This window comes from Capsicum annuum, chromosome 7, assembly GCF_002878395.1.
Source record: "Capsicum annuum cultivar UCD-10X-F1 chromosome 7, UCD10Xv1.1, whole genome shotgun sequence".
Taxonomy (NCBI): domain Eukaryota; kingdom Viridiplantae; phylum Streptophyta; class Magnoliopsida; order Solanales; family Solanaceae; genus Capsicum; species Capsicum annuum.
The window spans coordinates 44,387,390-44,414,983 of record NC_061117.1 but is presented as its reverse complement, the minus strand read 5'-3'; the positions used below and the strand labels follow the sequence as shown (position 1 = coordinate 44,414,983).

General features: G+C 33.8%; 1 long non-coding RNA gene across 3 annotated transcripts; it reads left to right on the top strand.

Moving 5' to 3' along the window:
* Positions 1-12,320: 12,320 nt before the first annotated feature.
* Positions 12,321-26,941, top strand: LOC107877791. 3 transcript variants are annotated; one of them, XR_007042718.1, is made up of 4 exons: positions 12,326-13,001; positions 21,464-22,333; positions 23,603-24,838; positions 26,762-26,941. It is a non-coding gene; the product is annotated as an uncharacterized LOC107877791 (long non-coding RNA). The 3 variants fall into 3 exon arrangements; XR_007042720.1 differs by having other exon boundaries at positions 12,331-13,001; positions 22,278-22,333; XR_007042719.1 differs by having other exon boundaries at positions 12,321-13,001; positions 21,464-24,838.
* Positions 26,942-27,594: the final 653 nt, after the last annotated feature.

Genomic DNA, 27,594 nt, shown 5'->3' with positions numbered 1-27,594 from the left:
TCAGAGTAGTGCTTCAGGCTTTTAGAGCTCACCAGTTGTTCACTAAATTTAGTAAGTGTGAATTCTGGGTAAGATTAGTAGCTTTCCTTGGTTATTTTATTTTTGGTGATGACATTAGAGTTGATTCTCATAAGATCGAGGCGGTGAGAAACTGACCTAGACCCATCTCTCTATCAGATATCAAGAGTTTCTTAGGTTTAGCTGGCTATTACCATTGGTTTATTGAAGGGTTTTCTTCTATTGTAATCCCCCATGTCCAGATTAACTCAGAAGAAAATTAAGTTTCAGTGGTCATATTTATGCAAAAAGAGTTTTCAAAAGTTGAAGACTCGACTCGCCTCATCCCCCATCTTGACTCTACCATACGGTTCAGATAGTTTTGTTGTATACTGTGATGCATCTAGAGAAGGTCTGGGTTTTATCCTTATGTAGAGAGTTAAGGTCATAGCCTATGCCTCCAGACAACTTAAACCCAATGAGAAGAATTGTCTAACTATTGATCTTGAGTTAGCAGCAGTAGTATTCGCCTTAAAGATTTGGAGCCATTACTTATATGGGGTGCATATGGATGTGTTCATAGATCACAGAAGCCTTTAGTACATGTTCTCTCAGAAAGATTTAAATTTGAATTAGAGAAGGTGGTTAGAATTATTAAAGGATTATGAGATGAGTGTTTTGTATCATCCAGGCAAGGACAATATAGTGGTTGATGCTCTTAGTAGATTATCCATGGGTAGTATAGCTCATGTTGGAAGTGGGAGGAAGTGAACATGGATTTTGTGATAGGTTTGCCTCGTACCCGTTATCAGCATAACTCTATTTGGGTTATCATAGATAGGATGACCAAATCAACTCATTTCTTGTCAATCCATACCTCTTATTTAGCTGAGGACTATGCCAAACTCTATCTCAGAGAGTTGGTTAGGTTTTACGGTATTCCCTTATCTATCATCTCATATAGAGGTACCCAGTTTACCTCTCATTTTTGGAAAGCATTCCAAAAGAGTTTTAGTATCTAAGTCTATGTATAACCTTCCACCCTTAGATAGACGGTTAAAGAAGAAAGGACCATTCAGACTTTTAAGGATATTCTAAGAGTATGTGCAGTTGATTTTAAAGGTAGTTGGGATGACCACTTTCCTTTGATTGAGTTCGCATTTAATATCAGCTATCATTCCAGTATTCGTATGACTCCATTTGAGTCTCTCTATAGTAGGAGATGTAGATCTCCAATTTGTTGGTTTGAAGTAGGTGAGGCTGTAGTAGTAGGGCCTGACTTGGTGTTTGATGCATTAGAGAAGGTTTAGTTGATTAGAGAAAGGGTTAGGGCTACCCAGAGCCGACAGAAGTCATTTGCTGATGTAAGGAGAAAAGATCTTGAGTTTGAGGTCAGTGATTTCATGTACTTAAAAATCTCTCCTGTGAAAGGAGTGAAGATATTTGGCAAGAAAGGGAAACTCAGTCCCCGATATATCAGTTCCTTCAAAATTCTAGTCGTTTCAGAAAGGTATCTTACAAGCTCAAGTTTCCTTCAGATCTAGACTCAGTAAACCCAGTGTTCCATGTCTCATTGTTGAAAATGTGTATTGGAGATCCAGCAATTGTTATTCCCTTAGAAAGTGTAGATATTCATAACAGTCTTTCCTTCAAGAAAGTTCCAGTCAAAATTCTTGATCATCAAATTCGTAAACTAAGGAACAAAGAAGTTCCACTAGTCGAAGCTCTTTCACGGAATCAATCCATTGAGGGAGCCACTTGGGAAGCAGAGGCAGATATGCAAACCAAGTACCCTCATCTATTCTCCGCGAATCTAGATTCAGTATAAGGTACTAATCTTCTTAAGATTTCTCTCTATTATGCATAGTTTCAGTTGCACATCATGTTCATGTCCGTCATGCATTTACAAATTAGTTCATTCATGTAACTTATGCATTAGATATTCTTGTTCAGTGTGTAAGCTTTGTCTAGTAGATTTCCTTAGCTTTGCTAGTTTTATTCGAGGATGAATGATCCCAAGGGGGAGATATTGTAACACCCCATATTTCCCTAGCATAATCTAAGTCCCAATACATGAGTATTCATTTATAAAATTTTTGAAAAACTCATTATTTTTCAGTTTAGCGGCTATCATTGCGTAGGAAATTCAATTAGCTTTCCAACGATATAAAATGCGCCCAAATTCGATAACCGGGTAAGAAGTAATGGCAATTTTAAGTTTCAGTCGTTAAACATCATCATTTTAACCCTAACTGGATCGCGGATACAGTCCAAATGAAAATTGTAAATTTCCAGTATGACTCTATGATGTTAGCGCGTTGTGGAGTAAGCCAATTTCCAGTGGGCCTCTGCGATGGTGGCACATTGCGGAAGTGGCCAAATTGTCACTTCAAAGGATTAGCGTGATAGCTCCATATCGCGGTGTTTGTCCAGGTCCCAATTGTCCCTTTTCTAGTGGCTTGGCGCGATAGTGACGCGTCGCGCCAAGGCTAAAAATTGGGATCTTCAGTTTCCAACTTTCATTTTTAAATTTGTTCAGGGGTATTTGGGTCCTTTTTTCCATGGACCTAATTAACCTAAAACACAAAATTTAACCCCTAAACACCCTAAGTAGTCATCATTATTTCAACTCCTCACACAATCAAAGATCCCCTTTTCAAGGCCAATCCTCAAGAACTCACCCAGAACTTCATAAAATTCACTTTCCTGGGTATGTTAGATGTTTATCCATGGATTCCTTGCATCCATGGAGCCCGAGTAACCCATTTTAATCACCAAGTTATAATCTTTTTAATTTATTATGTTTTAAATTATTAATTCATCCTTGAATCTCGATGTACTATTGATTTTATACCATGCTACCATGAAATTATTGTTATTATTCAATCCTCCATGTTTTAACATTATTATTTATTGAATTAAACCATGAATTAATGCTATTATGATGAATTCATGCTATTCCTTCAAGTTCCATGACATTTCTATGATTGTTTTAAACCATGAATTACAAGCGTTTGATAAAATGCCTACAAGAGTGATTTATTTAATAAAAGCCTTCATGTTTTAATCTCCAAGTTTTAGTGTCATTTTACTATTATTATTTTGAGTCCTGGGGGTATTGAATACCCAAAATCCATAGCTTTTTACTTAGTCTAGTCTTAGTACATTATAGAATAGTCTTCAGAACATACTATAAGCATTATTAGAATAGTCAGATATCAATCAGTTAAACTCAGAAGGATATAGTATTTCAGTATCCTTTAGTTGGGAGTAGGATTTATCACTAAGTGAGTGTAGGGATGGTGTATTCCTCGTTAGATAGGCAGAGTCATTGGTGGAGGTCCCTTTACTTTATAATTACGTAGCCAGTGTAGAATATGAGAAGTCACCCATCAGATTAGGCTTGACTATCTTGTAGGGGTGACCGTCAGTTCAGGCTTGACACCCCTAGTCCTTTGGACATTATATCAGTTTAATAGATTCAAACAACCATCGTTAGTACCCTGGCACGATATTAACACCCTTCCAATTGGGGTTACAGGTTGGACCCCGATTAGCTTAAATTGGGGAATATCGATTAGATGATACCTCCCATAGTCTCAGATACAGTCTTAGATATAATCTCAGTTACAGTCCTACTTCAGTTATTCAGTCTTATCATTGTTTGACCAAAGCATAAAGATTTTAGTTATTTCAGTAATTTAGTTTACAGATTTTACTCAGTTCATGTTATATGCTTGGTCATGTATCCTCAGTATTTATAGATTTCCACATATTCCTAGTACCTATAGATTTTATGTTTGCTATTCAGTATTCCATGCTGTACATGCATATTCAGTTAATTATTAGTTCTGTTCATGAAACCATGCATATCAGCCTACCTCATTTAGCATACCAGTACATTCAAAGTACTGATTGCATACATTTTCTTTTGTTTTATGATGTATTATATCATAGGTTTTGATGCTCAGTTCTTAGCTTTTGATTAGACTTATTAGATCCTTAGCAGTAGCAGTGGTGAGTCCCCATACTTCGAGGACATGCTTACTTTATTTCATGTCTCAGTTAGTAGTTAGTTAGAGTTAGTTGGGGCCTGTCCCATCAACTCACAGTCATTCAATTTTAGAGGCTTATCAGGCATTAAGGTCAGTTATTCAGTATTAAGACATTACAGTTGGTTATTCAATTTATCAATATTTTATCAAATTCAGTCAGTTATTTCTATAGACTCATATTTCAGTTTTGAATTTAGCTATTAAAACCTTATGGCATGTCAGTATTATTCTGCATTTATGATTCTGTTATCCAATGCTTATGGCAGATACCAGTTCATGTGTTAGGTTGTGGTTTCTCGGGACTGTAAGCACCGTGTGATGCCTAAGGTGTACCCTCAGGGCGTTACAGTTATTTTCATTTCATAATCTTTGGAGCTCAGTCAGCAGTTTCCTACTGAGTACCGCATTTTGGTACTCATAATACTTCTGTAATCTATAGATCAGAGTACAAGTTCTCATCATTGTTATATGCATCGTGCGGAGCAGTTATGGATCAAAGGTTTGGGGTGAGCTTCTGGCCTTCGAAGTATTACTACTCCTCCTGTTATGGACTAGACTAATCTCTATGTTGTATTTAGAGATGGGTTGTATCAATATACTCATTAGTTTTTATTTTGTGTTATTGTTATATTAGGAGTTCTTGTATTGATTTCACCAGATTTTGGGGGCTTTCTTTTAAATATATATATATATATATATTAGTATTTTGTCATAATTATTTTGCATTTTCCCGTTATTTCTCTTGAAAGTCCATTACTAGCAGTTCTGGACTATAGGCTGGCTTACCTACTAGTGGGTTACAGTAGGTACCATCATGATCGAATAAATCAGATCGTGACACTACTAATATATTTGAGGCATGGTTAGCATAATATTATTGATTCATATTTTTGTTAGTCATGGTGCTTGTTCATATTTTTATTTTGGGTTGGTCGATGACCCTACCAGTACACTGTTGTTTTTGTGTACTGATACTATATATGCCCTTTTTTGTTATGTATAGAGTATTTTCTTGCGTCTTTATAAAGACCTCAACTAGAAAGCAGATTGCATTCAGACTCAAGGGCGAGCTACATCTTTTGGGCATCTATAAGTCATTTACTTGGTTTCTGATCCATTTATTTTGGATTGATATTTTCAGCTGATTTGGGTTGAATTATTTTTGCTTGAACCTTTATTTTGACATTTGTAGTAATGTTGGTGAAATGGCTTTAGATTCTAAGGATATTTAGATTCTTGTTACTTTTACACATGTTATTATTGATAGAACACTTTGAGGCATTACTTAATTAGTGAAGTCACCAATTTATTTTGAAATTTGTCTATGTGTTGGTTTTGCTTAGTAAAGCTAATTAGTTCTCCCACTAACTCGCGATGGATTTTGAGTCATGAAAAAGTTGGTATTAAAGACCTAGGTTCATTGATCTTATTGTATCAAAATGGGTCCAATGGATTATTGTAAGATGGTACATAGACATCTATCCTTTTTTCAGAGGCTATAGGACTTTAGGATGATATCACTTTCTTTCTTCTTTCATGATATAACTTGATTCCAAATGGTATACTTCAACTTAGCATGAAATTTAATAAATAAATAAAGAATTAAAATATTTTGTGATCTTAAATAAGTCATAAATGTTTGTAAGGTTATTTCAATAACTAAAACTAGTTTAGCAGAGAAACCAAGGCTATGAGGTACTTTTGGTGAAAAGTCATTGTGATATGTTACATTTGTGATCGGACTAATTTAGAAGGGTTTTGAGTATTAAGGTTTAAATAAGGCGGGAATGCTTTATGTATCCAATGTTTGCATTTTCTTACTACATTCATTATTGGATCAATTTTTATATGAAGGCTTATGGCGAGTATCTTCTGTAAGACCCCGCAAAATTTTCTCGTAGTCTGAGCCTTAGAGCGTGTTCAGTGGAGTGTAAATCGGGCCCTAAAAGGTTGAGAAGTGTCTTCTCAAGTGAGAAATATTTTGAACCGTGTAGAATTTTCCTTAATATCAACTTTTTTTCATGTAGATCATTGAATAATATTTCCATCGATATCAATTTTATCAAAATCCGACATCGGACGAGGAAGTTATGGCCATTTTACTGAAAGTAGTCAGAACCGCCCAGGTGCGACGGCCTGTTTGATGGACCATCGAGCTTACGACAGATTGTCACCCATACCATCGCAACTAAGGCAGTGACTCCCTTTTTTGGGCCAAGTGTGATGGCAAGGATGACAGACCGTTAAGGTGTGATGGACCTCGCTAGGACCGTCACCACTGAGGTAGTGTGACCTCATCATGGCCAACGTGCGATGGATGATCCAATGGAATGTCAAGGCTATGACAGACCATCGCTGATACCGTCGCATCGAGCCAGTGTATTATTTTGCTGACCAATGTGCGACGGATAATCTGAAAGACTGTAAGAGTAAGCAACGGACCGTTTCTTTGACCGTCATAGCCCCCGTTCAGTATTTTTAAGACAATTTTTAAAAGGGCTTGTTGGTCATTTTCCCACTCTTTTTAGACCCTATTTATATCCGATCATGGATCACAACCTAATTTCTCCTCTTTAACATCAAAATCTTGGGTTTCTACAAAATCAAAATCCTTCTTTCTTCTTCAAGAAAAATCAAGAGAAATCAAGAAATCAAGAATCTCTCCAAGAGCCTTCAAGAAAGAGTTTCCTAATGTATGCAGATGTTGATTCTTGGGTCCTTTTCATCCAAGAAGCTCAAGAATCCTTTTCTAAATTCAAATATTCTTATGTTTATGAGTTTTCATAATTCATGTGAATTGAAATTGGAGTTCATGCTATTATTGAGTTTTATTCATGTTTGTTTACAAAGTGTTCAAGCTTTGACCCTAGTATGTGATGTTCATGATAAACCCTCTTCAAGTTTCTTGCTAAGTGATGTGTTCATGTCAATTAAGTGTAGAAATTATTGAATAAGCAAAGCATGCTCCCCATATGTTTGATAAAATGGTTATGTGAAAGAATTAGAGCCATTATAGCATGTTTACTAGAAATCCCCAAATATATGCAAGCCCATGCATGCCATGTGCTTGTTGAAAAACCTTAGTGAATGAATTGTGACATGATAGCATAAAGTTTCCCAATTAGGTGATATTAAATACATGCCAAGACTTTAATACATGCTAAGCGTTTGATGCAAGACCTTGTTGAATGGAGTATGAGCCAATAGCATGCCTTCCTATACTATCACATGTTTATGATTCCTAAATGCTTGAAGAGATGCTTTCGTAATTGTGATGGTGAATGAATGTCTATGGTCTTGAATTATTCAAGAATGGTTTTGTGTTACTTTTATGGCATCGAGTCTTGGGGATATTTATACCCAACAAATTAGCTGTACTATAGAGCCAATGTCAGTTTTCTTGATAATCTCAGTTAAGCCGTAAATCTCAGAACTCAGTGAGTTATAGAACTCTATACTCTCAGATAGATACAGAACGTAAGAAATCTTAGTATTCTCAGTAATCTCTGTATTGCTAGTGTGCTAGCCTCAGTGAAGTACTGAGCTCATATCTAGTAGTATTCAAGTATTCAGTTCAGTCCTCAGTAGTATTTGAGTAATCTATCTCGAGCTCAGTATTATTTAGCTAGATAATGAGATTCAGTAGTATTTCGTCAGATATAGAAACAAGTGAATTATGTGTAACTCATTCGATAAATATGATCAGTAACAGACTCAACTCAGTTTAAGTTCAGTTAAGAATCAGTTCAGAGTCTTTCAGTTGGGAGTAGGAGCTAGTACCGAGCGAGTGCAGGAATGGTGCCTCCCCATTAGAGAGGCAGAGTTTTTAGGAGTAATCCCTGAACTTTAGAACTGTGTAGCCAGTGCAGGATGCAGGAGTCATCTGTTAGAATAAGGCTTGACTATTATACTACTTTTGGCTTGACTTTCTGTGAGGGTCACAAGTTAGAGAGGCTTGACCAGAGTTGAGGTCTTTACCCACGGCACAGTATTGACACCCTTCCAACTGGGGTTACAGGTTGGACCCCACCAGTTTAGATTTGGGGTATATCAGTTAAGTAAGCACTCCCACAGTTGCAGTTTCAGTATTAATCTTCAGAGTAGAACTTAGAAATAAGGACTGCCAGATACAATCATCTATCTCAGTAAGGAACTCAGATAGTTCCATTAACTCATGTACCACCCGCTAGATAGGCATGGTTCCACATAGAGTTATTGAGTAATCTCATTATCAGATCCAGAGATGACCCATTAGATAGGCTTGATCTTAGTCTCAGATTCAATTGAGTAATGTCATTATCAGATCCAGAGATCACCCATTAGATAGGCTTGATCTCAGTCTCACATTCAGTTGAGTAATCTCATTATCAGATCCAGAGATCACCTATTAGATAGGCATGATCTCAATCTCAGATTTAGTTGAGTAATCTCATTATCAGATTTAGAGATTACCTATTAGATAGGCTTGATCTCAGTCTCAGATTCAGTTGAGTAATCTCATTATCAGATCCAGAGATTACCCATTATATAGGCTTGATCTCATTCTCAGATTCAGTTGAGTAATCTTATTATCAGATTCAGAGATCACTGTTAGATAGGATTGATCTCGGTCTAAAATTTAGTTGAGTAATCTTTTTATCAGATCCAGAGATCATCCATTATATAGGCTTGATCTCAGTCTCAGATTCAGTTGAGTATTTCATTATCAGATTTAGAGATCTGCCGCTAGATAGGTTTGATCTCGGACATAATCATTTCTTATCACTGATAGTAGATTTAGGGATCATCCGTCAGAGAGGTTTGATCTCAGATTCAGTCAGTCGAGAGTAGTAAGTTTAGCTTTCAGTCATTAATATGAGTAGATTCAGTTAATCATTTTTAGTATCATCAATTTTTATGATTACTCACTAGATAAGACTGATCTCAACTTTAGTACTCAGTTATCGATATCAGGAGATTCAGTTATTCAGTATCTCAGTATTAGTAGTGAGCTCAGATGTTAGTAAAGAAGTATCTGAGCTTCAGTATTTCGAGTTGCGATGTTTTCAGTTATGGTTTATGCATTCATGTATATGTCCTCATTCAGTATTCTCTTGATTATTCAGATAAGTAATTGTTCATGCATAATCCCTTGCATTTAGCCTTACCTCATCTTCATACTTAGTACATTCCCATACTAACGCATTTGTGCTATGGTGTTTTATTTGACAGCATAGGTTCAGAGGCACGAATCCAGAGTACCCCTAGCAGCTCAGTCCCTGTCAGCAGCAGTAGACGTAGCAGTGAGTCCTCTTCATTTGTGGATGACCCTTATTTTCTTACTATCGTATTAGACTTAGCTTATATTTAGTAGACGGAGTTAGTTGAGGTCATGTCCCATAAACTCTATAGTTCAGACAACTTAGAGGCTTTTCGGACAGATATATCAGTATATAGTTTTCAATTTTGAGTATTTTTAGATGTTTTGAACCTTATGGCTAGTTTCTGCATTTATTATCTATATTATGCAGTGTTCAGGTACAGATATCAGTAGAGAGTTAGCCTGTGGTCCTTCGGGATCATGAGCGCCATGTGACATTTCGGTTCTAGAAAATCGGGTTGTTACAGCTTCTCTCATCAAGGGGTCGCTTCTGCAAAGTTGGCGAGGTGGGAGGTAAACGTATTTGTAGAACCTCATTTACATTGGTGTTATCACAACTTTGATGTTTTTCCATGCATGTAGGATGAGTTTACTTCTGTCGAGGACTGCATGGCTTGTGGTGCCCACTGTAGCAATAATTTTCCACTCCTATGAGGCTGCGCCTATGGTCAATCCTCCTTAGGTACAAAGTTATCGTCAATTAAACAGTGAATTTTCCCCTTTTCATTCTATTTTTCAATATCTCAATTATCAGATCAAATTTGGGCTATTCAAAAGGGTATTTTTCAGATTTTTCTATTGGTTAAATTTATAAACTAGTATTTTAACATTTTTCAATGATTATTTCATGATTTTATCTTGAAATCTTGAGTTTTCAACTTAAAAATTTAGGGTTATCCACATGATATTATGAAATGGTATTTTGATGATTTCAAGGTCGATTTTAACTCCTTTTCGATGAAATTTAATATTTGAACTCCATAAATTTTAGATAAATTAATTTTCTAACAAGATTCTTATTTTTCGATAAGGGCTCAAGGTTGACTTTTTGGGCTAGAAATAGAAGTATTGTAGTATGGATATCATTGGGCTTGTATTTACTTGTAAAACTTGTTCCTTATAAATTACGAGCATTCTAAGGCAATTTAAAAGGAAATAGCCAAGAATGCATGCTTAGAAATAAAAGAATGAAATTTTCTTAAAGTTATATAACCTCTAATAGATATATAATGGATGTGTTCATACTAGTATGCAAGACTCTACTATATCAGTATATACTTTGAGCCTAATAAACTTAAAGCTCTAATATCAATTTTTATAGGGTGAAGTTGATAAAAGATCAACTTATGATAGCCAGAGTAGATAGAAGAGTTATGTTGATAGGTGAGTTCGTGACATGGAGTTCATGATTGGTAAGCAGGTTTTGCTGAAGGTTTCACTTATGAAGGTGTAATGAGGCTTGGGAAGAAAGGAAAATTTAGTCTAAGGTTATTATTTCATTTAAGATCATTCGAGGTGTTAGAAAGGTGTCTTATAGATGGCTTTAGCTCTAGTCCTTTTAGCAGCTTTTAGTTTTCCATGATTTGATGTTGAAGAAGTATCATTATGATGGTTCCCATTTGATTTAGTGGAACTCACTGGATTTGGATTAGAATTTGATATTTCAGGAGGAGCCCATAACTATTTAGGATAGGCAGACCAAGAATTTGAGATCTAAGGGTAAAGCTTTAGAAAGGGTTCTATAGAAGTATTATTCAGTGGAGAAAGCTAAGTAGGAAATAGAGCTAGACCTGTGGAGTAGACATACCAAGATTTTTATTTTTCAATTACCTTCTTTGCTCTTATGTTCAAGGATGTATATGTGTATTTATGGTATATAATGTAACAATCCTCTTAATAATTTATATTTTTAATGTATTTTAGCTATTTTACCCCTTTTCATAGTTACACTATGATATATATTGTTTGCAGATAAGGATGGTTTGGTTCTTCAGGTGGTTGTTTAAGTATTTTCTGAGTTTTTCATTTGGGAAGATTTTGAAGTTGGTAAGGTTGACTTTGGTCAATATTTGAAAATTTATAAGTCGTATGTGAATTCTATAAGTTCCTTTAACTATGAATGTCATTTTTTGTTAGTAGAACCTTTGTTTCGAGTATCAAGGCATTCAAATTGATTTTGAATGGTTAGTTTGAAAGTTAAAAGTTAAGACTTAAAATTGACATCAGTCAATATCCACTTTGCTTCTGTCGAGTCACTTTTTAACTAAATTTTGGGAGCCCTAAAATATATTTGTTTAGGCAATTCAAAACGAAATTTTCAAGATTTTTTCCTTTGGTATGATTCATAACTATTATTTTAACATCCTCCAGTAATTTTTTCATGATTTCATCTTTAAATCTTGGTTTTGCAAGTTGAAAATTAAGAGTTTCTCAGGTAAAGCTAAGAGTTGATATTTTGATGATTTTAAGATCTATTTTAACACTGTGTTCAATGAAAAATTCATATTTAAACTTCCATGTTATGGTAATCTGAATGTCAAATAAAAATCTATTTTACTCTAGTAGGCTCCGGGGTAATGTTTTGAACTCAAAATGTAAGAATAGAAATGTGAGTGTTTGTGTTTTCGTTTTCTTATATAGAACTCATACTTAACCAAATTGGGCTCGTTTGGAGGATCTTCAAAAGGGTAAGGCTTCAATTGAACTTTTTGGGATTTCTATTATATAATTTGAGACCCTTTAGACTTTTTTCTAATATGTTTATGCGTTAGTTGCATGTAAGAAAGTAATAAGGATATAGAGGTCCCGTATTGGTTAGGTGACGAGCACCTATGTAGGCACTAGTGTATTATGAGGGATACAAAAGTGGCTAACTAATTTTTTTGGCACTACTAGAAATTACCCCTATTACAATGGAACTTTTAGCAACGGTTCCAAAAGCATTTCTATGAAGGGTCTATTACAACGATTCCAACTGTTGCAAAAAAGGTTTATTCTAGTAGAATTATTTGGTACTATAACTGTTGCTGTTATTTGATAACCGTTGCAATAGGGTGTTTTATCACAATGATTGACTGAACCATTGCCATAGAGTCTGCTATGACAACACTTTATTAAAAAAAAGCTATTACAATGGTTTATTTATTCCTACCACAAAATTTCACCAAGTCAGCCAAAATTAAACCCCTATACATAAAACAATCCTTTTTAACATTAATTTTCCACCACAAAATTTCACTAAGACCGCCACTACTACTACTCCGACCAAAAGTTCACCTAAGCCCGATAAATCACCATACTCCGACCACAATAATAGAACTCTTCCTTAAATGACCAACATTTTAATCCTTCAAATGAAGTCGTACGAAAAGAACCCATCACCCTCTCCTCCTCTCTGACCACGATCAAATTACTATGCCTATGCTGCAAACCTGAACCCGAACCTATCACTCTCTTCTTCTTTTCCTTCGTCGCTCTTGTGTAGTCGCTGCTCCAACATTACCAAATTCTAATCTTTCAAAAAATTCAGTGTCAACTGACAGACTATGAAAATGATTCAACGGTCTAGGGTTTTGATCAGCACCAACCAATATAGAAAAATCGAGTTCGGTTGAAGATGAGTCAGCCAAATTACAGGTCCAATCCCTTCCCAACTCAGAACACTTCTAGAATTTGAAAAGTGCGACCATCGTACTTCAATTTCAAAGTTTCTCCAACTTCAGCTCCTTCACTGCTTCGACAACCACTTTAAATTCACTTCAACTTCTGAGAAAATTTGGGATTTTCTTCTTTAATTTGGTGACTTTAAGGTTAGTTAATTCTTTTAATTGATGATTTAACCTAATTTTTTGAGTTTCTATTTTGGATTTTCTTCTCCTTCACGTTGATTGCTGACCGAACATTTGGGGATGAGTTTAATTTGGATGTTTTAAGTTGCTACCTTATTATATTGATATGAGTTATGTGATCTTTGATGTATCACCAGTATATCATTATGAAAAATTTTGCTTAAAGAAAATAATAAGAATGTGTTTGTTTTGGAGGAATTAAAAAGAAAATAATGCCAAATTAAGTGATAGATGTTACGGTGGTACAGTGGACCTCCATATTAGATTGTCTACACTCAAGTATTCAGCCCTAGTGTATGGAGTGGGGTGTTGAAGAGTCCCACTTCAGATAAAAAAGGATGTATATGCGGTGGTCTCTTTATATGACCTTGGATAATTATTTCCTCATGAGCTAGTTCTGAAGTTATGTTAGGCTCAAAATCCATTTCCTTATACTTGCCACCGTGTATGAAAATTCTTATAAAATGAATGAAGAACAAATGTAGCTAGCTAGCCTGAATTATTTATGAGTTGTTAGGAAGAAAATAATATAAAGGTACAAAAGAATAGTTAGGTTGGGAGGTGTTCTGGTCACAGCAGATAGATAGATGTTACAGCAGAGAATTGAGAAAAGCAAAATGGTTGTGGTCTGAAAAAGGGAAAACTGGAAAACAGGTCCACATTGTCATCACATGGTGACATACTTATAACGACAACTCTCTGTCTTCTCGCATTTCTGGGAATTATATATTTCTATATATATGTCCAACTCAGTACCTTTCCTTTCTTTGATGAGCTTATAAAATTATACATTAAATTCGATGTTATAATGCCTACCTTGTTCTGTCTTATTGTATGTTTTGTCAAGTTAATAGTAGAAAAAAACTAGTTGATCTATTATGATCTAAACTTGATTCTTTTTTTAAAAGAGTTTTAAATTTATAATAGCAAACAAAGTGAGAAGCTGCTACCGTGTATCAACTTCACCCCATATGTTACCAAAAAATAATCCATCTTTATTTTCCAGGTCTGCAATAACTAGCTGAAAAGTTAAGTTCACCACTTAGTAATAACCAAATTTCTTAAAAGTAGTTCAACTGCCAATGTTGATAATGTCGCTGTTGTGATGAGTAGTCTCGATGCTAATTTAACCATATTTTTTGGTTTTGTAAGCTTAGAATTGTAAAATCAGTAAATGACAGCATTCCAGCAGAGTTCACGATGTAGTATATAGATCTAAAAGATATGTACACACAACCTCCAAAAAAATTATCAATGTCAGAGACATGAAGTAGGATACATTTTAATACCTTATCAATGTCAAGGACATGTAATTAATCAAATAATGCCCTGACTTGAATGGTACTGAGTGTATATAGCAGATGCGAATCATGCCCAATATTACCACCAAATACACCTGCATATTATATAAATAAAGAAGTGAGCCTATAATACAGATCAACTAGAAGTGAGCCTATGAATAATGCTCAGACACTATTATTTTTCTTTTCGGCTTGTTCCGTGCTGGGCACTATCACTCCCATGTAGTAGTCCTATTGTAATACCCCACATCTTTTGGCAAGAATTCAAACCTTAGATCCTATGTGTATAGACCTGAACCCAATAATTTCCTTGTCAAAATAAGTGTCATGACCATCGAACTTGTATTTAAAGCGTTTTTGATGCGAATCATAGTCATAGGAAGCGCTTAGAGCAAAGTCTAGTTGAGAACACTTGTATCGATTGCGATTTAAAATCTGATTCTACAAGGGGCAACTTTAAATGAGTTTAATTCCTAGAATATATCAACTCGGGTGTCCTACTATATATCAAATCAAAGATCTTCGAGTCTACTTTTCAACGTATCCAATTTCACCTTAATTCAATATCGGAGTAGAAAGTTATGCTTATTTGACTTCGGAGTGTCTGTCTGTCAACAAGGTGAAGACTAAGTTGACAAGCCGTTAGCAAGTTAATAGGTTATCAACTTAGTTGTCAGCCTTAACCAGAATACTTAGGTAAGGTGACAACTAAGTTGAGAAGCCGTCAAAAAGTTGATAAGTTATCAACTTAGTCGTCAGCCTCAACCAGAATACTTAGGAAAGGTGATGACTTAGTTGACAAGCCATGAACTAGTTGTCAAGCTATCAACTAAGTCATCAACTGAAAATTTTTGCAATTTTTATTTTATTTTCTTAGGGATATTTTGGTATTTTCCTCACCTTAAACCCTACTCTCATGACTTAAATATCCTATAAACATATGTATTCATGAATTTGTGATTTTTTAATGCTTATTCTCCAATCCACCCTTAAGAGAAAAGGAATTAGGGTTTCTTCCCAAAATTCAACTTCCAAGGATCCAAATTCAAGTTTTCCTTCAAGAAATCAAGAAACTCTGGTATGTTGGGTTTATGAATAAGGTTATTCTTTCATCCTTGTGCCCAAAGTCCATGGTTTTAATATTGAATTTCTTTATTTTGAATTAGGGTTCATACCTAAATAGCTATATTCTTGAATTATGATATTACCATGAGATTGAAAGCTTTAAGTGCATCAAGATTTACATATATTCATGTTTTGACTTATGAGATTCATATTTTAATTTAAATTTCATTATTTTGATTGGATTGTTGAAAGATTTCAAAATGATTATTGAGCATGAATTTTTGTTATGAATTTCTATGAATTAATGCATGGACTTTAAATATTAAGTACAAATATTGAGTTTACAAGAAGATTACGCTCTTAAGCTCCATTGACAAGCCTTATAACATGATTTAAAGCAAAGTTTGATCCTTTGATCTAAAGATAAGATATGAAATCCATCATTGTACATCTTGATTATGATTTAAAGAAAGAAAAGCATAACGGGTTTTCAGTCTATAAACTCTTATACTATTTTAAGGTGAATTTCTTAAAGTATGAGCATATAAGTATTCTGGGAGTAGTATTTTGCACTGAGTAAGGAATGCGGATGAGCATATCCTTAATTCCTAAAAACTATGGGCCAACATAGGTTAAGCTTTTTTACCAATATGGATGAAGTTCAATGATTACTTAAGATTAAGGTTCTATTCTAATAGAAAGTGTAGAACAGCTCTGCCCAAGGTGGGTAAGACGTTTGACTCCATGGAAGCTCACATGGTTTATATTGTTTAGAAGAAACTCCTAAAAAAAGAATAGTAAGTAAAACTTTTAGAACTAAGTGTTGTCTCACAAAGTTTATCCTTATGCTTTATTACTCATGTTTATGATTTTGCTGTCTTTATTTTATTCAAGCTCAAGATGAGTCATTTATACTTGGGACGCATTATTGAAAGTTTATATGAATATTCAGTTATTGTTTTACTTATGCATTCACCCACACATACTCAGTACATTCTAGAAGTACTAACCCACATATACATCTGTGTGGTTACATTGTTTCATAATGTAGGAACTAGTTGTAGGCCACGCATCATATTCAGATAACTCACAGTTTCCAACCAGTAGGTGATAAGTTCTTTTTATTTAAGGACTCGAGTCAACTATAGTTTTAGTATTATTCCTTATTCAGTTGTATTGATTAGAGATAGCTTTGGTTCATGTCTCGGCTACCTATAGTCAGTACTAGTAAAGGCTTCATAGACGATCATTTAGAGTTGATGTATTTACTTTCAGTTTTGTTTTGTGTAATCAAAGTGTAAATGTTTTAAATAGTTTTGTATTGAAAATATTTAGCAAAGATATTTTTTTTGCTTATTTCTTTCAGATTTATGTAACACATTGAGTTACTCATGAGTTATACAGGTATCTTGGGTTAGCTTAGGATTACTTATGGTTCTAAGCATCATGTGATATTTAGGGGGTAGTCTCGTGGCATTACAAACTTGTATCAGAGAATAGAGTTAAAGTTTCCCAGGATGTTTGAAGCCGTGTCTAGTAGAGTCTTGCGGAATAGTATAGTGACATTTGTACTTTTCTTTGAGAGGCTATTAGGCATTTAAGAAATATTTTCCTTACTTCATACTGTAGATCGTGCACTAAATTGTTCTCTCAGAAACTTTTGTTGATTCTTGTGATACTCTATAATTCTCCATCCATGACTCATTCTTGAGATTACATGGGTAGTAAATTCCAATTCCTCCCGAGATGATGCTCCTAAATTTACGATTAGAAACTTCAGAAATTATGCAAAGGGCTTGAGAGAAGCCCACTAGTGTGTTTAGAGTCCTTTAATTTGAAAGCTTATATCCTCATCCATACAAGGTGAGTAGTTAAGACAAAATGTGAAATGTACTTAGATTCCTTGTTAACCCTTCATCACAGATAGTGCTCCTGAAAGGAGAGAGCATGTGCCTAGAGTATTTAATGCAGTGTTTATTAAGGCAAAGTATACCTTAGGGTGTTAAGATTCATAAGTAGTAGGACATCCTTATAGTTGGAATTATGGATTTAGAAGTGTAGTAACAAGAAAAGTTGTAGTTAGCATTTGATTAAGGTTTAAATTGATAGATCTATGTCTACTATTAAGTAGAATAAGGTAATTTGTCCTTGTGTGTTGGCTAAGGGGTAGTGAATGTGGTATAGGTTTCATGGTGGAAGATAAAGAAGGAGTTATTAGTTAAGGTAGATTGTGGTTTGCTTAAATTAGGAAAAGAGTTCTTGATGATATTCCATTATGTTAGAAAAGTATAGGTTATTAATGAAAGTATTATGTTGATAAGAATTGTTAATGTGGGTTCTCCTTGTTGTTGTGAAAAATAAATTGGTTGATGTTTGTAGAGCTAGGAGTATAATTTGAATATATGGATGGATAAGTAGTAGAAATGTGTGGAAGAGGGATGTGCTTATGGACTTTAATTAGATAGACTATAAGATTATGTTCAAATATTATTATTATAAGGTTCTAGTGGACTAGTATTTCCTGATGTTTTGATATATAAGAATAGTGTGTGAGTTTGTGGTTAATCATGACTAGTACTAGAATCTAAACTTGAATAGTGGATGATCATCATGGTGGAAAGAGTGATTACTTGGGATAGTGAGGCTAGTTTTATAGGAGGTGAACAAGTAGGCTTGAGGTAATGTATGCAAGAGTTTAAGTTTATTTATTTGCAATTAAGTATGATATTGTAGGAATGATGTAGAGGTGTTCCCAAGGTGATATGGAGTAGAATTATTTTCTAAAGATTATTAAGTGTCATGTATGCTTAGATAATGCCTATGAGTTTCTAAGTGTGAATAAGGCTAGTCATATAGTATATGGTATTCTTGGTGGCTTTGTTAAAGAGCTATGGATAGATAATGTTAAGCCTTTTGGTATGATTTGATTTAGTGTAAAAAATCTATGTTTAGCGATGTGATATTAGTAGGCCGTGAAGAAAAAGGAGGCAAATTATGTTTTCAATGAGCCAGGTATATCTGTTGAGTTAATAGAGTGGAAGTATATGATGATGAGTATTGAAGATAGAGGAAGTTAAGGGTGGTATGCATTAAGAGAGTGTCCAAGAATGAAGTTAGTATCATCTAGATATAGCTTATTCGGGTGAGTGAGCATTCATGTGTAGACCGTTAGAGAAATAATATTATGGCTCAATCTCGAGGATATGGAGTAGACCCATAAGCTTAGAATGTCATCTTTGATCTAAGGGGTATATGGTAGAGTGAAGAACCAAATTAATTTTTGATAATTAGATTGTGATATGTATCAATAAGAGTTGTGACAAGATAGCTATCCCTTCTTACTCTGGTGTATTCCTTGGATTTTAGTAATTATCACACCCTATTTATGTCTTACGTGATAGATCCATGCCAGAGGCCAATCGTTATATACTTTATGCATATTTAAGTTCATTTTCATCTTTAAGTAGATAAGTAACAGCTTCACTCTGTGATTTGATTCATCTCTCATAAATCTATGAACTCCTGTCTTATGATAAGTAGCTTATGATAAGTATGAGCTCATGTTTCAGAGTCTGATAAGTCTCAGTACTCATGATACTAGTGAAATTTGCATTATATCATGTATGCCCTCAGTTTAGACCTCTTTAATGAATGCCTTTGACACTATTCCTCATGCCTCAGTTAAGTGTCAAAGTTATGAGTATTCTTTCATGCTTTAGGTCCTTATGTTTTAGCACTTCAGTGATCTCTTCTTATGTTAAAATAATGGTGATGATAATGGATAAGCAATGGTTTAGATGAGAGAGAGAGATAGAGAGAGAGTTGATTACCCTCATTAAGAAAACTTATTGTGTGCTTGTTCTATTAAGGCTAAAGGATGAAGGAATATTGGGGTAAACGTTTGGTATATGTCATAGTTAATTGAGAATTCTAGGTATGTCTTCTTGGGTATAATGCATGAAAGTTGTTATTGATGAAGGCATTAGATAATATAGGAAAATTTCCTAGGTGGATTAGGTGCTATAAGTTTATATTTCGTTATAGTGGTAGGCTTGAACGTAATGTTAGTATGTAAGTGGATGAATGCAATATGCGCTAGTGAATATATAGTAAGAGTTCAGAGTTAGTCATTAAAGTGATAAGACATGTTATGTTTAGGGTGTGAACTCTATAAAGATATAGAAGATTGAATCATGTTGTTTAGACTAGTATTATGATGTTATGTGTAGTACTTTTTGATTTTGAGTTAGGCTTGACCATGGTGAGAGTATGTAGTTCAACTCAGGCTTTGGTTGGAGTAGTCATATATACCCATGTGAAGATTATAAGTTGCAAGAAATGAATTGTAATATTTAAGAGGAAGAGTATAGTTGAGAGAATATTTGAGAAGTGCGGCTAAGCTTGAAAGCTAGCAGTTGCATCGCCCAAAGCATAGTAATCTTGCTCTTGCTTCTGTCCTATATTTCTATATCCTATGTTATAGATTTATAGCTATGATGTGATTCCTTATTCAAGTTCCATGTCCATATTATGCCCAAAATTATTTCCTCGATTGTTATTAGAAGCTATGATAATGAGAGTTATAGGGAAATCATTTTCCATTCTTAATAACTCTTGAAAAAATTTCATCACATTAGCTATCACTTCGCATTTCAATATGTATGATTGGGTCATAAATGTTTCAATTGAGTTCAAAAAAATAAGCATGAGTCAGCTCTTTATAGTCAATCAAGTCATCTTAGAATCAGTTTCATGATTAAAGTTTTATCATTTCAGTTCAACTATATCCTTCATGAGCAGAGATGTCATGTCAACATCATTCCATATGATTCCTAAATATGTGTTTATGTTCCTTATGTATAGGTTGAGTCAATACCCTATCAAGAGGCGATTCCAGATATGAGGCATAATAATGTTTATAAATTTAGTTTTAAGATAGTAACTACTTTCTTTTTGTATGAATCTTAGTCTTCATTTGAGGACGAATGATCCAAAAAGGGAGATAATGTAATACCCCACATTTTTAGGCTAGAATTCAAACCATCGATCCTACGTGTATACACCTGAACCCAATAATTTAGTTATCAAAATACGTGTCATGATTATTGACCTTGTGTGTGAAGTATTTTCGATGAGAATCATGGTCATAGGAAGCAGTTAGAGTAAAGTCGAGTTGAGAACACCTGTATTGATTGAGATTTAGTATACGATTATACAAGAGGAAAATTTAAATGACTGTAATTTCTAGAATATATCGATTCAGGTGGCCTACTATATATATTTTAGATCCTTGAATCTTCTTTTCAACGCATTCAATTTTACCTTAATCTAATACTAGAGTAGAAAGTTATGCTCATTTAGACATTGTAGTAATTGTCTGTCCACAAGGTGACGAATAAGTTGACAAGCCGTCAACAAGTTAATAAGTTATCAACTTAGTTTTCAGCCTTAACAAGAATACTTAGGTAAGGTGATGACTAAGTTGACAAGCCATCAACAAGTTGATAAGTTATCCACTTAGTCATCAGGCTCAACCAGGATACTTAGGAAAGGTGATGACTTAGTTGACAAGCTATCAATTAAGTCATCAACTTGAAATTTCTGCAATTTTTATTTTGTTTTCTTAGGGGTATTTTAGTCTTTTTCTCACCTCAAACCCTACCCTGATGACTTAAATAACCCTATAAATATATGTATTCATGAGTTAGTCAGTTTTTATTGCTTCTTCTTCTCTCCACCCTTAAGAGAAAAGGAATTAGGGTTTTTTTTCCTAAATTCAACTTTCAAGGATCCAAATTCAACTTTCTTTCAAGAAATCAAGAAACTTAGGTATGTGGGATTTATGAACAAGGTTATTCTTTCATCCTTATGCCAAAAGTGCATGATTTTAAGATTGAATTTCCTTATTTTGAATTAGGGTTCATACCTAAATATCCATTGTTCTTGAATTATAATGTCACTATGAGATTGAAAGATTTAAGTGCATAAAGATTTACATATATTCATGTGTTGACTTATGAGATTCATATTTTGATTTAAATTTTATTATCTTGACAGGATTGTTGAAAGATTTCAAGATGATTATTGAGCATGAAGTATTGCTATAAATTTCTATGAATTAAAGCATGGACTCTAAGTCTTAAGTACAAGTATTGAGTTTACAAGAAGATTACGCTCTTAAGATCCATTGACAAGTCTTATAACATGATTTAAAGCAAAGCTTGATCCTTTGATCTAAAGATAAGATATGAATTCCACAATTGTATATCTTGATTATGATTTAAAGAAAGAAAAGCATAATTTATTTTCAGTCTATAAGCCCGTATGCTATTTTAAGATGGATTTCTTAAATTATGAGCGTATAAGTATTCTGGGAGTAGTATTTAGCATTGAAAAAGGAATGTGGATGAGCGTATCCTTAATTCCTAAAAACTACGAGCCAACGAAGGTTAAGATTTTTTCTTAATATGGATGAAGTTCAATGATCACTTAAGATTAAGGTTCTATTATAATGGCAAGGGTAGAACAACTCTTCCCAATGTGGGTAAGACACTGGACTCCATAATAGCTTACATGGTTTATGTCGGTTAGAAGAAACTCCCAAAAGAAAGAATAGTAAGTAAAGCTTTTACAACTAAGTGTTATGGCTCACAAAGTTTATCCTTATGCTTCATTACTCATGTTTATGATTTTACAGTCTTTGTTTTATTCATGCTTAAGGTGATTCATTTACACTTAGCATGCATTATTGAAAGTTTATATGAATATTTAGTTATTATTTTACTCGTGCATTCACCCCCACATACTCAGTATATTCCAGAAGTACTGACCCATATATACGTCTATGTGGCTACATTGTTTCATAATCTAGGTACCAGTTGTAGCCCACACATCATAATCAGATAGCTCACAATTTTCAGCCAGCAGGTGATAAGTTCTTTTGATTTGAGGACTTGAGTCAATTATAGTTTTAGTATCATTATTTATTCAGTCGTATTGACTAGGGATAGCTTGGAGTCATGTCCTGGCTACCTATAGTCAGTACTAATAAAGGCTTCATAGACTGTCATTTAGAGTTGATGTATTTACTTTCAGTTTTGTTTTGTATGATAAAAGTTTAAATATTTTAAACAGTTTTAGATTGAAAATATTTAGCAAAGACATTTTTTCTGATTATTTCTTTTAGATTTATGTAAAATATTCAGTTGCTTACGAGTTATGCAAGTACCATGGGTTAGCTTTGGATCACTTGTGGTTCTAAGAACCATGTGCCGTCCAGGGGTAGTCTCAAGGTGTTACATCCATCCAATTTATGATAACAATCACCAAATATTACAAAAACATGCTATAGTTGGGGTACCTACAATCCATGTTGAAAATGTTGATGAATTGAAGTGGTTTAATTCTTCATATTTTCCTGATTTGCGGTAGCTAGAATCTGTTCACTGCTTAATTCTTGCAAAGTGTCAATTATTTCATAGTTGTTCACTCTCAAATGCTTATGTTTGATATTTGCATATTTCAACCTTCTGTAGGGGCTGGGGTATGGGTGAATCACCATTTCCTTCACCCTCATAGCTATAAATCTTTTTAGCTCACATCATTCATGCAAGGAAACAAAGAGTAACCTTTTTAAAATGGAATTTGGATCTATAAAAGTTAATTTGAGTGGGAATATCTATTCAAAAAGGACCTCTAGGACATAAATTTGGCTTGTGTTGGGTAGATAAATGTCACAAACCAAACTAGAAGTCGTGAGTGGTACATAATGGGCTTAATTTCATATTAATGAACTAACTTCTCTCTAGCAAAACTCTGGATAACCATTAACCAGTTTAATGATTTGCATCATCTAAGTTATCACACAGACACAACATTTATTCTTTCAACTGAAATAAAACAAACCATCATGAAGCTGTTACAGTTCTCAAAACACTAATATAGTCCTTGATCTTGTCATGGAGAGCATTGAGCACTTCAGAAAATCTGGAAAGACAAAATAAAAACTTAGCTTTTGTGAGTGTTAAATTTTCTTTTGAATACATATTTTACATTTATGCTTGTTTATATCATTTTAATCATTTTCATTTAAAAATTTATTCTAAATTAGTACACCTTCTTCATTAATTGTCCAGCATATTTTGGTGTTGATTAGTTTTCCTTTGAGAAAATATGCTTACCTCTCGGTGTTTGTAGGAAAAGTATAGGGTTAAGAAACAAAATAAATATGCACCTCGAGTACTATTGAGGCATCCCTTTGCACGAAGGTAGACTCCTGCCTTTAAATTTCTTTTGTTATTTTGGAGTTCTCAATTTTTAGACTTTCTATTTTCCCTTCATCTATAAGTTGATCTTTGGGGAAGGGGAGGCGGGAGATGAGATTGGATAATGTCTCTTTTCCATTTCTTTTGTTTCTAGCTTAGTAGCTAGAACTCTATTAATGGTAATGTAATCAAAATTAAACAAGTAACTTCCACTGCAAAATGTAGCCTGACGGTCCCAAGTGGAAGAAGTCAGTATTTCTTAGTTGAGTAATGATATCCAGTAACTGTCAATTTGTTCTTATACCATACCACTTCATTGATGTTGGAACACTCAGTTTTTATGTGAACTTTTGAGTATGTCATCTTACTTTTTTTTGATAAGTAAAGATTTTTAGGGCTCGTGTAGATTGATTGCATTTTACTTTTTATTCAGGTGATATTTTTGTTTCAATCATACACAGTGGTAGTTCTTCTTCAATTTTTAAGCACTATTGTTCTTTGAATCACATAAATGATAGTTCTTCATTTAATTTCTGAACTATCCCCAAGAAACTAGTGGTGATGTCAGTAGTAGAAAGTTGTAATGCTTTATTTGGTTTCTAGTTGCAAATATCCTAGTTGTTGTTGTTCCTTGATCTTTTCTATTTTTCTAACATATACCTTAAATTTTTTAGCATTTGTGAGGCCTACTTCAATAAACATCCTGACAAAATTGGGTAATATGATCTTTTTTTGTATTTGATTAATTATCTTCATTTATTGTTTTCTGGTTATGATTTACCTTTTTGATCGGAAGGAACTATAGATAGGCTTTGATTACATATTTTAGAATCAAAAAATATTAAAATCTGAGATATTCTCCTTGATGTTATTTGTTGTTGGTATGGCAGTGCTCATGGAAGTGAAGAATGCAAATAGATTTGCAGTCCAGATGTTTGTTGTAGTCTAATCACCCTAAGTTTTATACCTTGCTCATTTTTCTTTGAATGATTCTTGGTTTTGGAGACATGGGGGTTGATTTTATATTCTCTTGATTCCATCAGGTTCATGCGAGTGGATGCACTATCTCTATTGCTATGCTTGGAGAATGTTACTATAAATGCAGATGTACTTATAGTAGACATGGTTGGTGGTATTCTTACTGGTGCTATTGCAGAACGACTAGGAGGTATGTTTATTTATTCTTCACTGTAGTTACATTAAGAACATAAAGGGCTATATGTAATCATTGCTTTATACACTTAAATTTGATTATGCAGTGTACACTATTGGAATTTGTATATCTCTGTGAATTGTTGCTATTGTTACTTATGCTGATCATATGGTTATCAATTTGTCATGATGTACATGACATTGAAGCTTCATAGTTGTGAAACCATCTCAAACATGCTATAGACTTATAATAGCAATAGAACTCAATATTTTTGAATCATTATTCTGTCCACCTTTGCTAAACTCTGTTGTGTTACTTTTATTTCTTTACTCTCTTACAAATCTGAATTGAATGTTTGTTTGGTGAATGTAGAACTTATTAGAGACTGCGATTCTGTAAGACACATGGTACTAGACACTATAGATAATGTATATTCTAGAACTTGGTTTTGTTACCTAGATGAAGTTGTTAGAAGCAGTAGCCAAGTCAATGAGTGCTTACAAGTTAGAAACTCTTTGACGTATTAGAAGAGACATAAAAGAGACTACTTTGGGTAGTTACTTTATAGGAGACCTCAAAAGAGACTCGGAGAATACATAAGAAGTTTTCTGTATTACAAAATTCCAACACAATTTCACCAGACTGCTGGGGCAGATGTCCTGTAATATACGTTACTAATAAAATCTTGTTCAAATGATTAACTGTCTATTCTTTTCTTGTATTGCACCACAATCAGATTTCTTGGAGAAATACCTTTACTTCAATGTAGAGCAAACTTTTTTGGGTAAATGCTATTAATTCCAAGTAGGAAATTTAAGACTGAAAGTTGATATCTTCTATAGGTATATTACAGGCACATAGCAGATATGTTTGATTTACAAAGAGAAGTTGTGTTATATCATTTATAGAATTCTTGTGCTTGAATATCGATATAATATATTGTGCACAGAATTTCTTTGGTTATTCAGTAAGTTGTGTGGATTAGAAAGCTAATTTCAGTGAAACTTTAGGAATCTTGGTCAAGCTTGAGCTTGCTGCATTCTCTTATGATATAGAAATGGAAATTATAATGGATTTCTATGGTTTTTATGGTATACTTTTATATTGTTAGGGATCAAGTTATTAACCCCCCCCCCCCCCCCCCCACCCCACTTACAAAATTATAGAAGATCCTTTTTAGCAAAAAAAATTTCATGTATGCCCGATCAATGTACCACTTATTTATGCCCGATCCTTGTACATGTGACTTGTTGATTGGCTAGTTGTAAATAGATGTTGTGTTATAGAACAAATGTTTATCTACGGCCTAGTTTGAGGTATTAATATTGATTTTCTGATCTCGCAGAATAGAAGGTAAATGCAGTACAAAAAGAAATAGGAACAAGTCACCTACTTTGATATTTTGATCATTAAGAGTCTTTGTTTAGGAAAAGATGCCACTGCACACAACTTGTATATATATATATATATGTCAAGCCAACATGAACAAATCTATAGTGTTTACGCCAAACCACTGTGTACATTATTTCTTAATATGTATTAGGACACTTGTTTTCCTTCTTTTATTTTTCTTATTTGTTGTCAAACCATTACTTGCGTCGAACATGAACGTACAATAGATGATTCCGAACTTGATAGAATTGTTCATTTGTTGCTTGAGTTTGAAAACAAATTATCATAGATAATGGTTATCTGCACTGGGAGCTGAATAAATAGTAATTAGAGAGTATGCTACTCTTCAATACACGATTGTTATGGTATTATATGTTAATAAGTTATGCTTTTTTGAAGTTTTTTGTGGAGTGAAGAGCTATGTTTATTTTCTTTTTTCTTTTGCTTCCTTGCTCATTATGGTACTATACACAATTGCCCAACTTACCCTATTTAAATATGTTGTCATTTAAGTGCTAATTAAGATTATTTATGCTCTTTTTATAGGTGTTCAAAATGAAGGAGATGAAGAAAGAAGTGATGAAGAAATTGACCTTACTTGAGAAGATTTTTGAATTGTTGATAGATGCTTTAATATTAATCTTTTTGATATTGACTTTCGTGAAACTTATCGCCACTCGAATTTGATACTTTGTGGGAAAACTAATGATCATTTGACTTTAAACATTTTGCTTTTGGATTTAGATTACGAGTTTGTTGCATATTTTAATTTGGATTATTATTAATGAAAGATTTTGGTGTGATGTGTATATATATAATTGTGTATTAACATAATTTGATATATATATATATATATATATATATATATATATATATATATATATATTTAAATTGGTATTTGAACTGTTAATGGTATTTGAAGTAGTTGGAATAGGTGGCAAAAATCATTGCAATAACTAATTATAATAGTTTCAATAGGTAGCAAAAAAAAGTTGCAAAAGACTCAAATTATTGCAATAGGTGTCAAAAAGAGTTGCAATAGGTAGTTAAAAACTATTGCAGTAGATATCCAAAAATTATTGTAATAGGGTTATTGCAACACTTTTCTGTCATTGCAATATAGTCTATTACAATGGTTCTTAACCGTTGCTATAGACAATACGAAGCACTACAATAGAAAGTTAGAAAAACCGTTGTAATAGATCTATCTATTGCAAACATTGGTATAACCATCGCAATAACCATTGCGATATACCTATCCCAATGTTCACATATGCAATGCCTGCCTAACCGTTTCAGTACATTTATGACAATGGTTTCTTAATCAATCGCGATAGTGTTTGAACCATTTTCATAGGGCTAATTTCTAGTAGTGTGGA